This window comes from Urocitellus parryii, unplaced genomic scaffold (assembly GCF_045843805.1).
Source record: "Urocitellus parryii isolate mUroPar1 unplaced genomic scaffold, mUroPar1.hap1 Scaffold_40, whole genome shotgun sequence".
Taxonomy (NCBI): Eukaryota; Metazoa; Chordata; class Mammalia; order Rodentia; family Sciuridae; genus Urocitellus; species Urocitellus parryii.
Genome location: NW_027553586.1, coordinates 2,308,808 through 2,324,424, shown reverse-complemented (window position 1 = coordinate 2,324,424; position 15,617 = coordinate 2,308,808). Strand labels below are relative to the sequence as shown.

At 42.0% G+C, this 15,617-nt stretch overlaps 2 pseudogenes; both read right to left on the bottom strand.

Moving 5' to 3' along the window:
- Positions 1-2,139: 2,139 nt before the first annotated feature.
- LOC113178038 (serine/threonine-protein kinase ULK1 pseudogene) lies at positions 2,140-5,300 on the bottom strand (annotated as a pseudogene).
- Positions 5,301-5,318: 18 nt separating this feature from the next.
- Positions 5,319-15,617, bottom strand: part of LOC144252305 (growth factor receptor-bound protein 14-like) — a 147,991-nt pseudogene continuing 137,692 nt past the window's right edge.

Below are 15,617 nucleotides of genomic sequence, written 5' to 3'. Positions count from 1 at the left end.
TATTTAATATTACATTATGTTAGGTTTGCCATTTCATTTATTTATATTGAATTTTAATTTCTCTGGAATTTATTTTGGAATAAGCCATGAAGTAGAAATGTAAGTTACTCTTTTGTCCCCAGGAGATCAAACATTTGTTCCATTTTTTTAATAACCTGCCTTATAAAAGAACTTTCACATGCCTTTGTGATTCTTATTATTCTTTTTAATCACCAATCCTATTCTGTTTTATTTATAAAACATGTTCATATTATGTTTTATTTGTAAATGTTTTATATTTATATGTTTTATTTATAAAATGTATTTAGAGTAACATGTTTTAATATTGCTTTTTTTTTTGTAATCCCAAAGTTTACTTCCCTCGAGGCACACAACACAGGTAAGGGAAGGACTCGCACATTCACCCTAACAAGACCCAGGCCTGAGCACCACCTCATGGAGGGCAGCATCCACTCACAGCACACACAGCCACAGCCGTGGGCACCAGGAGGGGCCAGCAGGCAGGGCGTGGCACCAGTCTGCCGCAGCTCTGGGTTCCGGTCGGCATAAAGCAATAAATACTAACACGGGGGACATGCAGAATGGAAGCGGGGGTAATGAGGGAGACAGGGGTGGGGGTTTTCTCATACGTCCAAAGTGGCGAAATTTCAAGTATTGCAAGGAAAACCACATGTTTCTGTGCATGTGGCACATGACCTCTGAACCTATATCGTGGGCACCACTGACCTACATCTGCCTCCGTGAATGCTCAGGGATACATTCAAGTAAGGCTGGAAAAGCTGAGCCAAGCCAGGGTGGGCAAACTAGGGAGGCCCAGGCAGGGCACCCTGAGGACACCCCACCCTGGGCCCTTGGAGACAGGGCTCAGCCCAGCCCAGAAGCCACCAGGCAAGAAGCCTTGACATCAAGACCGGCTGTGAAGACCCGGGGAGGTTCTGCATATGTTACTTTTCCTGTTGCACAAAACGTCCACCCTCCCCTGCCAACAATGTTCAGGTAGGGATGGAGGCTGGGCACTGCCCATCCTGTGGCCACAGGGCAGGACGGTGGGGAGCAGGCAGCCAGAAACACCCACATTGCAGTGTGTACCTGGCAAGAGGGCCGTGCCATACCCTGGCACCTGTCAGGCACCTCCTGCCCCCCACAACGTGGCACCCACAACAAAGCTCAGGCCCACCCACCTTCCAGAGCAATTCCTCAAACACCTAAAATTCTCTCCTTTGAACAATGAAAAAGAAAGAACTGCAGAAAAATAAGACACATTTTAGGAGTAAAGTGTGAAAGAGGACATCTGTTCTGCTTTTGGGAAACTCGGTGCTTCACACTGTCCCTAAGAGCCTTTCAGCCCACGGACAGACTCTCCTGCAGTGCAGCGGTTCCTCTTCCTCCCAGGACCACACCAAGGGCTGGGGAGGCCTGCACACACAGGCTGGCGGGTCTCCTCGTGTGTATACACCTATGTGCGTATCCAGAGCTCCGGGGTGTCCACATGCGTCCACGCGCGTCCACATGCTCCCCACAGAGCAGGAGAGGGTTCTTGCAGTCTGCACTGTCTACGCAGCTCTCAAGGCAGTCAGCATAAACTGCACAGGTGGCCAAAGAGCTGGGTGGGTGGTCTCAGAGGGACAGTTCCTATAGAGAAGGGCGGAGAACCAAGGATGCATCCTTGTTCCTGGGCAAGCGACTTGGCAGTGAGCCCTGAGGAAGAGCTTGCTTTGGCATGGACACAGCAATGCTGTTTCAGGGCCCCGCGTGTCCTCATGGCTGCCCCAGGCTTTGGAGGGTGGCAGGTACCACAAACACCACCTGCTACCACTGGGAGCCTGTGCGTGCCATGGGAGGCAGCCACAGGGGACCAGTTTGGAAATCCTGCAGAGGGAGGGAGCTGTCCCTGGCACCCTGAAATCCACCTCCGGCAAAGACCAGCAGCCTCTGAAGCAGGAGACACACCACATGGTGGGGCTTGAACAACATGGCTCCACTTAATGGCCCTCCCAGGGGCCTGCGGCGCAGACTCAGCACCATCAATCAGCCATGGCTGGCAGGCCTGTCCTGACAGTCTGGCCAGTACGTGGACCCCACCCCGCAGGATTCGCAGAGAGGGTCCAGCCCCTCTAGCACAGCACACCAAGCAGTGGGTCAGACCCAGATGCCAGTTAACAAGGCCGAGAGCCTTCTCTCAATGCCCAGCTTGCACTTGGCTACACTCTCAATGTCTGCCTGGTCCCTGAGCATGCGCTGCAGTCCCTCCAGCAGCAGCAACGCCTTGTGGTAGCGAGGTACATAGCCCTCCTGGTGCTGGAACATCTCATCCAGACCAGCCAACTGCAACATCTGCACAGCGTGACTGAGGATGAGCCTCTCAGCGGTGACACCATGGATGCCATCCAGCAGCCGCTGCTTGTCCAGGAAGAAGCACTGCAGCCGCAGGCTCAGGCCCTGACAGGACACCACCACCACGCTGGCCTTGTACAGCTTGTTGAGCCTGCAGACCACCTGCTTCACAGTAGAAGAGAGGCAGAGTTTGCTGGCCGGGATCTGGTCAATGGCGGTCTGCAGGCCCGAGGACAGGAGCTCAGCCAGTTTCAAGTACAGCACCAGCTGCTCTGTGAAGCCCCACTTGCGGCTCAGCAGGCTGATCTGGTCAGCCACCATGCTCTCCTGAAGCTGGCACTCAGGGCCCCGCCCCCTAACTGGCACTGCCCTTGAGGGCAGTGATCTCCAGGACAAGCTGGAGGAAGGCAAGTGTGAAGCACAGGCTGTGCAGGATCTCTGTGTGCTCCTGCTCCATGAGCATCTCCTCTGTGAGATCAGGGGCCTCAAAGGTCACAGCCCCATCCAGGTTGACAGAGAGGGGATCAGCAAAGCTGCAGCAATGGCCTGGGGCAGGGAGCTCAGGGACAGGCTCATGAAGGCCCTGGGCAGCAGGTGACGGGTAGAGGAGCCAGCAGAGCTCACTGAGATCATCCTTGTGTGGGGTCCCTGGGGCGGTGTGGTCCCACTCAGGGGAGAGTCCACAGTGAAGACTACTGGGGAAGGGCTGCTGGCTCCCCCACCCCAGGCTCCTGGGTGCAGGTTCCCTCTGAAGCCAGCAGAGGGTGCAATATCCATGGGCTTCTCCTGTAGGCTCTCTGTGCTGACAGAGTCAGAGGCCTGGGTCCCAAAGGCAGCCTTGAGCAGCAGGTCGGTGAGGCGGCTGGTGCTGAAGGACTGGCCAAAGGGGCCCCTGTTGTCCTCAGCAGGCCACAGGCCAGAGCCCAGCTGCAGCCCTGGAAAGGGCCCCACCTCTGAGAGATCAGACAGGGTTCGATTCCATGTGTGTGTGTGTGTGTGTGTGTGTGTGTGTGTGTGTGTGGTCATCACCACATCCTGCGGGGCCAGGAGAGCCAGCAGGTTTCTGGGAGCTGGGGGCCTTAGGGTAGTCTTAGGAGGGCATGGCCTTGGTGGGAGAGCCCAGGATGGGAGGCAGGGAGTTGTGCTGCATGAAGTCAGGCAGCTGGGGTGAGCCACGCAGGGACTGGCAGGGCTGTGGCAAAGGAACTGGCTGGGGAGGGCTGGCTTATTGTGGGCTTAAAGATGTTCCCAGGAGGTCCGTAGGGGGCTTGGGGAGCTTGGGCCGAACAACGTGCAAGTCGGACAGGTTGGGGGCAGCGCTGTGCAGACCGCAGCCAAGACCTGGGGCCCAAGGGGAGTGTTCCGGCACGGAGGAGCCTGGATGCAGGGACCTTCCAGCCCGCATCTAGGCTCCCTGTGGGGAGGGTGTCCTGCTCCAGCCCTGCCTCTCAGGAATGGCTCCAACTTGAGGAGATGGCATGTAGGGCCAGCCTCCACCCAGGGACAGCTTCCTGGCCAGGACAGCTCCCTCAGGGTGGGATGGAGGAGATGGGCTAGCTCCAGCAAAACCCAGGGGGCTGGTGCTGCCCAACCTGCGGATGGCAGAAGACCAGGGCGTCTGGGGTAGAGTTGGAGAGTGCAGATTCTGCTCAATGCGCTGGTAGTTGTGCACCTGGGTGGGGACCAGGATGGGCAATGAGGCTCCACACCAACTGCTAGAGAATGGGCCAGCCAGGCCAGAGGGGCTGGGGGAGCTGCTGCAGGTGGGAGAGGGAGAGGGAGATGGGGTCCGGCTGTGGCTCTCCAGGCCGGCAGAGGCCACCAGGGAACTCCCGCTACACAGCAGACTATACGGTGGGGGCTTAACACAGGCCACCTCAGCCACTGGGTCCACTGGAAACTGGGCTGGGACCATGACGAAGTTGTCTGTGTCACAAGAGTCCTTGCTGCTGCCAGCAGAGTCCCAGGAGCCTTGCAGGAGGCCGGCCATGTCCGCTGGGGAGGTGAGCGTCTTCTGCATGTGGGGCATCTTCCCTAGGGACGGCGGGAGACAAGATGAGAAGTGGAGCTACTCCTGGAGCTGCTTCCAGACCCTGAGCTTGGGTAAGAGGGCACAGGCACCGGCGGGGACTTAATGGAGGCATTGGCCTCCAAGAAAGGGTGACGAAAAAATTCCTCGAAGTCCATGCGGTCTTTGTGGTTGCTCTGCAGCAGAGCCAGGAGCAGTTGCTTCAGAGGTGCCAACGTCTCCTGGGGGATGACGGGCACAAGAGTGTTCTTCTTCTCCCTAGAACAGGCGCAGATCCTGAGGGCTGCTGGCCTGGAATGGGGCCTTGCCAGTCAGGCACTGGTACACGATGGTGCCGCTGCTCCACAGGTCTGCCTTCCCATCGTAGTGCTGGGACATGATGATTTCAGGGGCCGTGTACATGGGAGAGCCCCAGAGTGTGGCTGCCATCATGTTGCTCTGGAGGTACCCGGTGAACCCAAAGTCAGCGATCTTGACGCGGATGTGATTGGGATTCTCATGGCGCCCCCCAGGGTTGGACAGCAGGATGTTCTGGGGCTTGAGGTTAAGGTGGATGATGCCCTTGCTGTGCAGCAGCCACATGGCACCTGCAATCTGCTGCAGGAAGAGCCTGATGGTGTCTTCGCTCAGGATCCCTATGGTGTGCAGGTAGTCAGCCAGGTCCTCACCATTACAGTACTGCATGAACAGGTAGCGTGATTGGCCATCTCCTGAAGTTATACAAGGCCACAATGTCCTCATGCTTCAGTTCCGTGAGTATTTTTACTTCCTTCCCCAGCAGTGTCTGGGACTTGGCCAGATTCTTCTTGTTAATACACTTGACTGCGACCTCCAGGTTGTGCTTGAAGACCACCATGAAGGCGCGGTGGCCTATCAGGTCCTTGCGGGAGAACTCGAAACTGCCCATGATCTCCCTGCCGCCACCTCCGGGTTCCATGGCGCGGGAGCGCGGGGCTCAGGCAGAGGCGAGGGCCACGGCCTGAACGAGTGCGCTGGGCTGGGGGCGCAGGGCGGGGCGCTGGTGCATCGCGGGGACGCTCGTCCCATCGGGCAGGCGGGGCCGGGTCCAAGCCCCGCAGGGACTATTACCCGTGCTGCATGCTCCCTCGGCGTCCGCTGCAGCGCCCTCGCGATGCTGGCAATCCGAACCCACTCCGACTCCGACGCGGGTCTGGCTCTGACTCGCGCCTCGACCCCTCTCTGGCGTAGACTAATATTGCTATTTTCAACTTAAAAATCTGCGACCTATTTCGCATTCTCTTCTAGGTAGATGTCAGAATTATTTTGCCAAATTCCAAATATTTCTGTTGACTTTGTAAATTGTATAGCTTTATAGAGGAAATGACATTTATTCTACACTGTGAAACTAGTTTGCAGTTATGTGCAAAACTTTCTAATTGTTCAAATGTGGACTTTCTTCTTTTTAAAAGTTTTCATCTTAGTGGTAACCTTGAGACAATTGGCATTCATGACTATTACCAATGTCAAACATGAATTCAGAATCACTGATAATATAACCCACTTCAAACTGCTAATTTAATTAAAAATCAAAAAATAAATATGTACCTACTCCTACACATTAAAGATATCTCTGTGACTTGAGTTGGTACTATTAAGCTATTTTTAGTTGATGTTTATTTATGTGAAAAGGTGTGCTAAATTTGTCAGCAAAAAGCACAATAGATGACCATCATCTACTTTGGAATACACACAAAATTTGTATAAACTGAGTGCATTCTTTGTTTTTGTTCTAAGTACATTCTTAACAGAATTTAATGCAGTCATCAAATTTATCTTTTATAAGATAACTCTTATTATCTTTTATAAGAGTTCATAGCCAGGGAAACGATGCTTATGACATAATATTGCAGAGCTTAGTGCTTGATAGAAAAATTATAATTTCAGTATAAATATTGACTGAAATATGGGTTTAACTCAAATAAGAAAGATTCATACAGAATAAAGAAATAAAAACAAGGCTTATATATGATGTATATTAGCATTAAAACATTCAGAACAGACATTTGAAAATAAGCTTTTAGGTCCTTTTATCAAGTGAGGCATTCAACAACAATCAGATTGATAATGATGATAAGATTTTTACCTTACCCCACACAAACAACACACAAAAATCAAAGGCTATAAGACTTCTCAGATTAGTACTTTTAACAGTGTTTAGGTACAATGGACAAAGTCTAAAAATGTAACCAGCTTAATTGGGTAATAAGCTCAGGTGGATGCTTCTTGGAATAAACACTTTAGATGGTCTCAGTTCAAAATCTTCACCCATCCTCTGTGTAAAATCAAACCCTCCTTTAGCGGAAGAACAAAAAAAAAAATTATAGCCCTGGGAAGAATAAGAAATCAGAATAAGAAAAAAAGTAAGAGGAATAAATAGAAATTTATGGTATTTAGCACTTTTCAACATAATTGTGTTGATTGTTTTTATGATCAGTGCAAGTTGTAAAGATTTATGTGTAATAAAAATATTGAATTTTTAAAAATGATTTAGTATACTTGATTTTCTTTTTTATATTTGAAGAGTTTGAATCTGTATTTAAGACAAAATATTATAAAAGCCTAATGTGTTATGTGAATATTGTTATTAATTGTGCAAATGATATGTAGGATTTGGTGAAAAGTTTACTTTTATGAATTATACATTCCATGTTATCCAGCAGTCAAATCATACTGGATTGTTTTCATTGTGATAGACCATAGACATAAATATACTTATTAACATACTATAATGTGTTTTTAACTAATTTTTATTATTATTATTATCAGGAATTGAACCTAGGGTGTGATTTACCACTGTATTACACCCCTAGCCCTTTTCACTTTTTTTCATTTAATTTTGAGATAGGGTGTAGCTAAATTGCTTAGGGTCTTGTAAATTGCCCAGGCTGGCCTCAAACTTGTAATTCTCCTGCCTCAGCTTCCTTTAGAAAATAGAAATACTTTCAAGGAAGGACAGAATGTTTAAAATAGAGATTTTAAAACATTGACTAATTCAGCAAATTGACTATATATTTGTAACACTTGACAGCAGCATAAATCAATGCCAAAACTCATACCTGGACTTCTTTGGTCCTTTCTTCCTTCTCACCCTCTTTTCCTCCTTCTTTCTTCCCCTTCTTTATTTCCACTATCCAAATCTAAATCTATTACATATTTTTGATAAACATTCTTAGAAAAGTCCAGAAGCATGGAGATAATTGAAAATAAGCATTGCCTTATCATCATTCCCAGCATCAAGCAACACATTTCTTTCTTCAAAGACCAAACTGTTAAAGGCTTAAACACCAAGTTCATTTTTTTTCAAATAATTTTAATCTTTTGCAGTCATCTGAATTATTGCCCAACACCCTTGTTAATTTTGAAATTTCCATGTTTCATTTGGAGGATGGAAAGAACAAGTAGTTATATAGAAATATCCTAATTCCAAACTTTTTTTTTAAAAAAAGCAGTGCTGAATTAGTATTAAATACTACTACACTTAAAAGACAACTGATAAAAATTTCAATATTGAAGATCATAATTTAGAGTAATGGATTGAGAAAAACAAAGTTTTTTGTAGTTTCAAAGTGGTTTATTTTTACCCATTATCTCTTTATACTATGAGATTGACATTATCATCATTCTCTTTCACACAAGGAAACAGGATGAATAATAGTTGGTAGCTGGATTAAAAATAGTTGGTAGCTGAATTCAATCACATGGCTAATGACTGCTCAGGGACTTGAAAAAAGCACTTCTGATTCCACACCATTTTCATTACACTAAATTTTGGGTATTAAAATGCAATACAAGGTGTTTGTTACTGTGACAGAAAGATCCCTTCTTTCCAATAAAAATATATAAGCCACATGATCACATGAGAAATGCACACTTGATGATAATGACAATAAAACATTTGGTTCTCCATCATATTCAGTAAAAGCTACAATTCCAAGTGCTAATGCCAAGTTTTTGAAAGTTTCTGAGTTCAACAAAGAAATATTTCATCATTACCTGATCAAACCAGAGGCCTGAATTGAGAGCTATAGTTCATCAAGTACTGTGGGGGGTTCTTTGAAACCCTGCAGCATTACCAGCATGTCTCTGACTTAAAAATATATAGATTTAATTGGGGAGAAAAAATATGAACTGGAAGTGATAAATAATACTAACATGGCTGATGTAGAGTGAACGTGAGGTCAGTCATTTTGAAGATCATCAATATGGAGATGATAGTGAGATGAAATGTGATTTCCAATGTTGACCCTGAAATGTTCAAACTCATCTGCAGAAGCAATTGGTAATAATGGCCATCTTCTAAGACTGAACCAAATCGCCTGTTTGGTCTCTGATATCTAATGTTATGTATGGAAAAAAAGACACAACTTGGAAAGAAGGTGAGTCTTTTCCTTCTTACAACTTATGAAGAGGCTACATGGCCAAGAGGAGGATAGTCATTTGCATGTTTTCATGAGCTAAAAAAAAAAAAAAACAACTGGGTCTGTTTGGTTATTGCATCACAGAGGGGCAAAGATTTTATTTAGAGTAAAAGGGGTAAGAGTTTTCCTAAGACATGCTTCCTCTGCTTCTCTAACCCAAATGTTCTTGAAGATCCTGGAGATCCTGCTAAAAAAATCCCAATTTAAAAAAATTAGCTGTGGTGCAGGCTAAGACTCTCATTGAGAGTCCTTTGGGTATATACCAAGGAGAGAGAGAGAGCTCGGTCAAATGGTAATTCCATTCCAAGTTTTCTGAGGAATCTCCCATATTGCTTTCCATAGTGGCCACTCCAGTTTGCAGTCCCACTAGCAATTTTTCAGTGTACCTTTTCCCACATATCCTTGCTAACATTTGTTATTATTTGTATTCTTGATCGCTGCCATTCTGACTGGCATGACAGGGAGTCTCAGCATAGTTTTAATTTGCATTTCTCTCATTATTAGAGATGTTGAACAATTTTTCATATATTTTTTGACCATTTGTATTTTTTCTTCTGTGAAATGCTCATTTAGATTCTTCGCACATTTATTGATTGGGTTATTTGGTGTTAAGGTTTCTGATTTTTTAATACCCTGGATTAATGCTCTATTTGAGGTGGATGAGGTAAAGATTTTTGCAAATTCTGTAGATGTCTTAACATTCTTGATTGTTTCCTTTTCTTTGAAACAGAATTTTAGTTTGATACCATCCAGTTTACATAGACTCTTGATTTTACTTCTTGCACTCATTTAGGAGGCTCATTGAGGGAGTCAGTTCCTAAAAACAACATAATGGAGAGTTAGACCTATCTTTTCTTCTAGTAGATGTATGGTTTCTGGTCTAATTTATAGGTCTTTGATGCACTTTGAGTTGAGTTTTTTGCAGGGTAAAGATTGGGGTTAAATTTCATTCTGTTACATATGGATTTCCAATTTTCCCAGCATCATTTGTTAAAGAGGCTCTCTCTTTTCTTCAATGTATGTTTATGATATTTGCCAGAAAAAAATGGATGGATCTGGAGACTATTATTCTAAGCAAAATAAGTAAATCCCTCAAAACCAATGGTCTAATATTCTCTCTGATATGTAGATGCTAACACACAATAAGCAGGGGAGGGGATGAATACAATTTCAGTAGATTTGACAAAGGGAAATTAAAGGAACAGAGGGGGAAAGGAATAGAAAGACAGCAGAATGATTCTGACATAATTTTCTATATACATATCAGAATATACCACAGTGAATTTTTACATGGTGTACAACACAAAGCTTAGATCCTAATTAGAATAAGATGTTTGTATAAATAAGTCCAGTTATACTCTACTGCCATGTATAACTACAAAAAACAAAACAAAACTCTCCTGTTGCTGCGGGTCCACTTGCCAGACTTTAAGGAGAAAACCCCTAGGATAAAAGGAAGAGTCATCTGAGAAGTTTCAGGTGAGGAAGCAGGGTAGATTGGAATGAAAAGTGGATTCAGAAAGAGACACAGAAATAAAATGTTTGTTGTAGGAAATGAGGCATTCACATGGAAGGAAGAATCTGAGATGGAATGGCTGAGAATCTGTGATGATAAGCTTCAGGGTGTCTATATCAAAAGCTGAAATAGTAAGATAGTTTTAAAATGTAATGCTGCAGTCTCTTTCCATTTAAAGGACAATGGTTATTGTCCTTTAAACTTAACCACACAATAATTTATTGCTATTACTCTTATGAACCTATCTGGAAAAATTTGTAACATGAAGCAGGATAGCCTATTTCACTTAAGAAAAGGGAAACTTCAATAGCTTATTTGGGCCTACTTCTGTTTCTAACTTAGGTCAAAATATTTGCTAGTAAGATAGTTTTAAAACTTAATGCTGCAGTCTCTTCACATTTAAAGGACCTGTGTCTTAATGCTGCAGTCTCTTCCCATTCTTACTGTAGCTCTTTCACTCATTTTCTGCCTGGTGATAACACATTTATTAGGTACAGTGTGAAACTTCAATATAACATTTTTTAGTGATTTTTTATTGTTCTTTGAACATATTCTATATCCACTTTATAGCTTGGACCTTTACTTAAGGCAGAATTTCATCTCTGTCACTTCCTAGAACTTGAACTTGATGGATGATGCATAAAATATGGGTCTTAATTTCTAGAAGCCAGAATTGATACCAATAACTCTACATGAACATCTGCAATCTCAGGCACTACACAAAGGGTGTTAATTATCGTATTTAATCTTTATTACACAATTGCATGGGAAATTCTATTATATGAATAGAATGGTATTCAAAATATTCTATTATTATGGTCATTGGTATATGGATGAGGCATTTGAGCACAGAAAAGTTTGGAAAGTTGTCCAAGGTCATAGAATTTTTGGCAGGTCTAGTAGTTATGATTTGATTGCTAAAATCCTGAATCCAGAGCTCATTCACTAAATGCCTTTCTATACTTGGAATGAAAGAAAGAAGATGAAAAAAAAAAACATTAAGCAAGTAAACTAACACAGAGTGTCATTGTGTAGGTTTGTCTTAAAACACTTGATTGCTAAAAAGGGCCAATAGGAAACTAGGGAAGATGTCATTAAGGAGGTCACTCAAATTGATAGCAGCATAATGAAGCAGCATATAGAAAAGCAATTAAAACAAACACATAACATGAAAAGGGAAATCGAAGCAGTGTAGTGGCACACACCTGTAATTTCAGCCACTGGAGAGGTTGAGACAGGATAATCATAAGTTCGAGGCCAGCGTCAAAAACTTAGCAAGACTCTGTCACAAAATTTTTAAAAAAGAATTAAAAATGGGGATGTGGTTTGTAGCTCAGTGGCAAAGTGCCAAATTCAACCTCCTATAATAATAAAAGGGAGGAAATTATTTACTGTTACCACTTGTGGAACCAGACAGCATAAGATACAAGAAAGGCTTTGCCCTAGCAAATATTTTGATACAAATTTGGAAATTTGGTTCCCTTTTCTTAAATGAAACAGGCTGTCCTGGTTCATATTACAAATCTTTCCAGATAGGTTCATTAAAGTAATAGCAATAGATTGTTGTGTGGTTAAGTTTAAAGGACAATGACCATTTCTCCTGAAGTGGGAAATTATAAAAAAATGATAGAGTAAAGCCATAGAAGACTCTGATTCAGTTGATACCAAATCAAAGTATAAGGGATGTTTTGATATCAAGGTTTACCTGGACTTTCCCTGGCAGAAAAGCTGTTATTAAGATATATTAGCTTGGTTGTACAAGAAGGAGTTCTACCAGTTCTTGGGGAATCACGACTAACAGTAATTCAGTCCTCCTGGGATCTTGGCAGAAATCAAGCAGTACTTCACAATAGCTGTGAAATATGCATGGGACACCTCTACAAATTCTCAGTGATGAATGACCAATGGGTCCATTGGGCTTTCATTTAGTTTAAAGGGCTTTAACCAACATAGGACACCTGTGAGTATGGAAAGATATTTTGGGGATAGCAATGACTATTTTTGATTCTTTTGTCCTAGAACCTCAAGTTATATTTATCAATTGGAATAACTGAAACAAGATGACTCTGGCATCTCAAAAAGTTATTGAATTTGGGGGATTGTTTTTTTTTTATTTTCTTTTTTAAATCTCAAGGCCAAAGTCTTCACTTTGTTTTGAGTCCAAGGAAGCTACTATGATATTTAGCTTGACACTGATGTTTAATGTAAAGGCTGAAATAAATGAGTCCATGTTAACTTTGCTAACTTGCCAAGTGCTACTACCTTCTCCAGATGAGTTGGATTGCATGGAGGAGTAATTTGTGGAGGAAAGGGACACTAGGGATGTGTGGTTTGCTTTTAAACTGCATGGCTGGGCTTCCAAGGCTAGAGTTCAACTCATTGTTATTCATATCCTCCTGGCTAGTGGCATCTTCATTAATTCCATTGGAAATCAAAAAGGGTATGCATGTCTTTATTTGTTAAGTGACTTTATTATTCAATGGCAGCATTACCTATTTTTCAATTTGGGGGAAGATTGAGAAAGCATTTGTAGTAACTATAAGATAATAGGTACTGAATACACATTCAGAACATACTTATAAATTTATTTGATTTATTCATGTCATTGCCTTCTTTCCTAATGTTTATCCCTACGTGCATTAAATGTTCCAGCTGGTAGAAACTTTTCAATAGATCCTGCTTTCTCTTTTGGTTTCAATAAACTGGTTCATTATTTCAACAAATACATCCAAATAATGTTTAGGCCTCTACTTATAAATGCCCATATTTTAGATTTTATCACTCAATCAATAAAAGTATATTTAGCTTCTACTTTGAGGTCTATAATTTTCTAGATTTCTGAGGAACAAAATATATAAAGGGTATATTCAAGATGTGTAAATAATCTCAGTCCTGAGAGGAAGTAAAGCTTTCACATATGCTGTAAATCAGCATTTTCCAAAGGGTGTACTGTGAAATAGTGGTGGGTTTTGCAAGATATTCTTGAACAAAAAAGTTGAGGAATGCCAGGTTAACCATTCTTTTTGAATTATAGGACCTCAATGACATTTAATATCTTGTGACTTCTATAAAAATCCACTGGCAATGGTGAAATTATATTATACAGTGACCAGGAAACACTTATTTTACTAGAATGCCTGTTTTCATTTATCAGAACTCTAGTATTCCAGAAAACTCATTTTGGGAAATGATGTAAGGGCTGGGAATCAAAAACACCAGTGCATTTATCATTTTTCTGCCACCAAACATCTATGGGGCATTAACTATGTTGCTTAAATCTTCTCTGCCTCTGTTTCTTCAAATTTTAAATAGAGGAAGTAAGACCAAGTTTCACTATACTCTGAGTACTGCAGAGGAGAGGAGGTAGTGGAGGTAGAAAGATGAATGTTAAAGTAATTTTGAAAAGTTAAATTTGTATATAATTGCTTGACCTTGTATGTGAACTGGAAGAAAATAATAGAGGATTTATAGAACTAGTTTAATGAGTGATTTCTGCTGAAGGATTTCCTGTGATGATCATGAAAACAATGCCTTTTCATAAAACATAAAAAAGAATAGCTAAGAATTGTCAGGAAAGAACTATAATGCTTGTACATTTATCAATGTCTGCATAAAAACGATTCTGGTTTCTAAACTATTCTTTGGCAACTTGATAGAAAACATTCAGAAGCAGATGTACAAGACTCCCCAAATAGTTTCACATAAATTATGGTGAATTTATATAGAACAACAGCTAAATATTAAATTTTGCCAAAAATGCTTTTGTCAGCCACCCATCAGACCAAAAATGCTTTGTCAGCATATCAGACCAACTTCCTGAGCCATGTGAGGCCCATAGACTCTATGGCTCATTCTATATTTTATGAAAATTATAATCTCCAACCTAAATATACAGTAAAGGTTTCTTCCATTTTTGTATGACTTTCTTCATCATATCAATATTCACTATTAAGAGAATTGGGGAATAAAATGTGAAAGATGTGACCTACTTTTTTTCTAATTCTATGTGTTTGTGGAAAGTAAAATATAATCACTGCAGTCATGTAGTCATAAATATAACATTATCCCTATAATAAAACTTGCCTTAAATTATAATCTGTTTCACATTTTAAGGATTTTAAGGATAGTCTATCTTGTCATCAGTTTGTATAACATTTTTCAAAAGCAATTTGATCTGTGTAATTAGGAGCCAAAAAACTTTGGTTTTTTGTGAACCATGTTTCTGTGTTGTGTATGTGCATATCCTGAAAATTTATGCCCTACATAAGAGCAAAGGATAACTACTTAAATATATTTATTATAGTACTAGTTACATTATGAAAACTTGGAAAACAATGGAATTCCCAAGGATAGAGTGTATTTTTGCTTGTTGTTTTTTGTTTTTCTTGGGGTACCAGAGATTAAACTCAGGGGCACTTGACCACTGAGCCATATCCCCAGCCCTATTTTGTATTTTATTTAGAGACAGGGTCTCACTGAGTTTCTTAGCTCCCCACTGTTGCTGAGGCTGGCTTTGAATTCATGATCCTTCTGCCTCTGCCTCTCCTGCCTCAGCATTCCCAGCTGCTGAGATTACAGGCATGTGTCACCAGCCCAGCAGATAGAACATTTTATGTGATGCAGTTTTCTTCAGTTTGGTCAACAATAAAAAGACATTAAAAATGATAGCCATACAAATTATTATAATACTCAAAACTATGCCGGTATCTATGATGATGTGTCTTTCCAGAATCAAACTGGCACTTACCCATATTCACAGTTATGATACTATTTATATAGAGAGGATAAGGTGAAAACTGAAGATAGTTACTTGATTTAAGGTAAGAGTTACAGGTAACTTTTTCCTTCCTTCCTTCCTTCCTTCCTTCCTTCCTTCCTTCCTTCCTTCCTTCCTTCCTTCCCTCCTTCCTTCCTTCCTTCCTTCCTTCCTTCCTTCCTTCCTTCCTTCTCTTCTTTGTTACTCCCTCTGGTATTATTAAATACTATTTGTAGAATAAATCATATTTAATAAAAATTAGGATAAATGAATCTATGATATTTTTCCTCTTTGAAATGTCTTTATCAAGAAGTTTCTATTATGTTTATATGTAAAATGGAAGATTGATTAGCCGAATAATACCATACCTTAAAAAACCTTTCACATGAAATACTATTAGAAAGATTTGGTGGCACATGCCTATAATCCCTGTGACTCTGCAAGCTAAGACAGAAGGAAAACAAGTTCAAGGCCAGGCTTGGCAACTTAGCAAAACCTGTCTTAATATAAACTGTTGGTGATGTTTCTCATGGTATAGTGCCC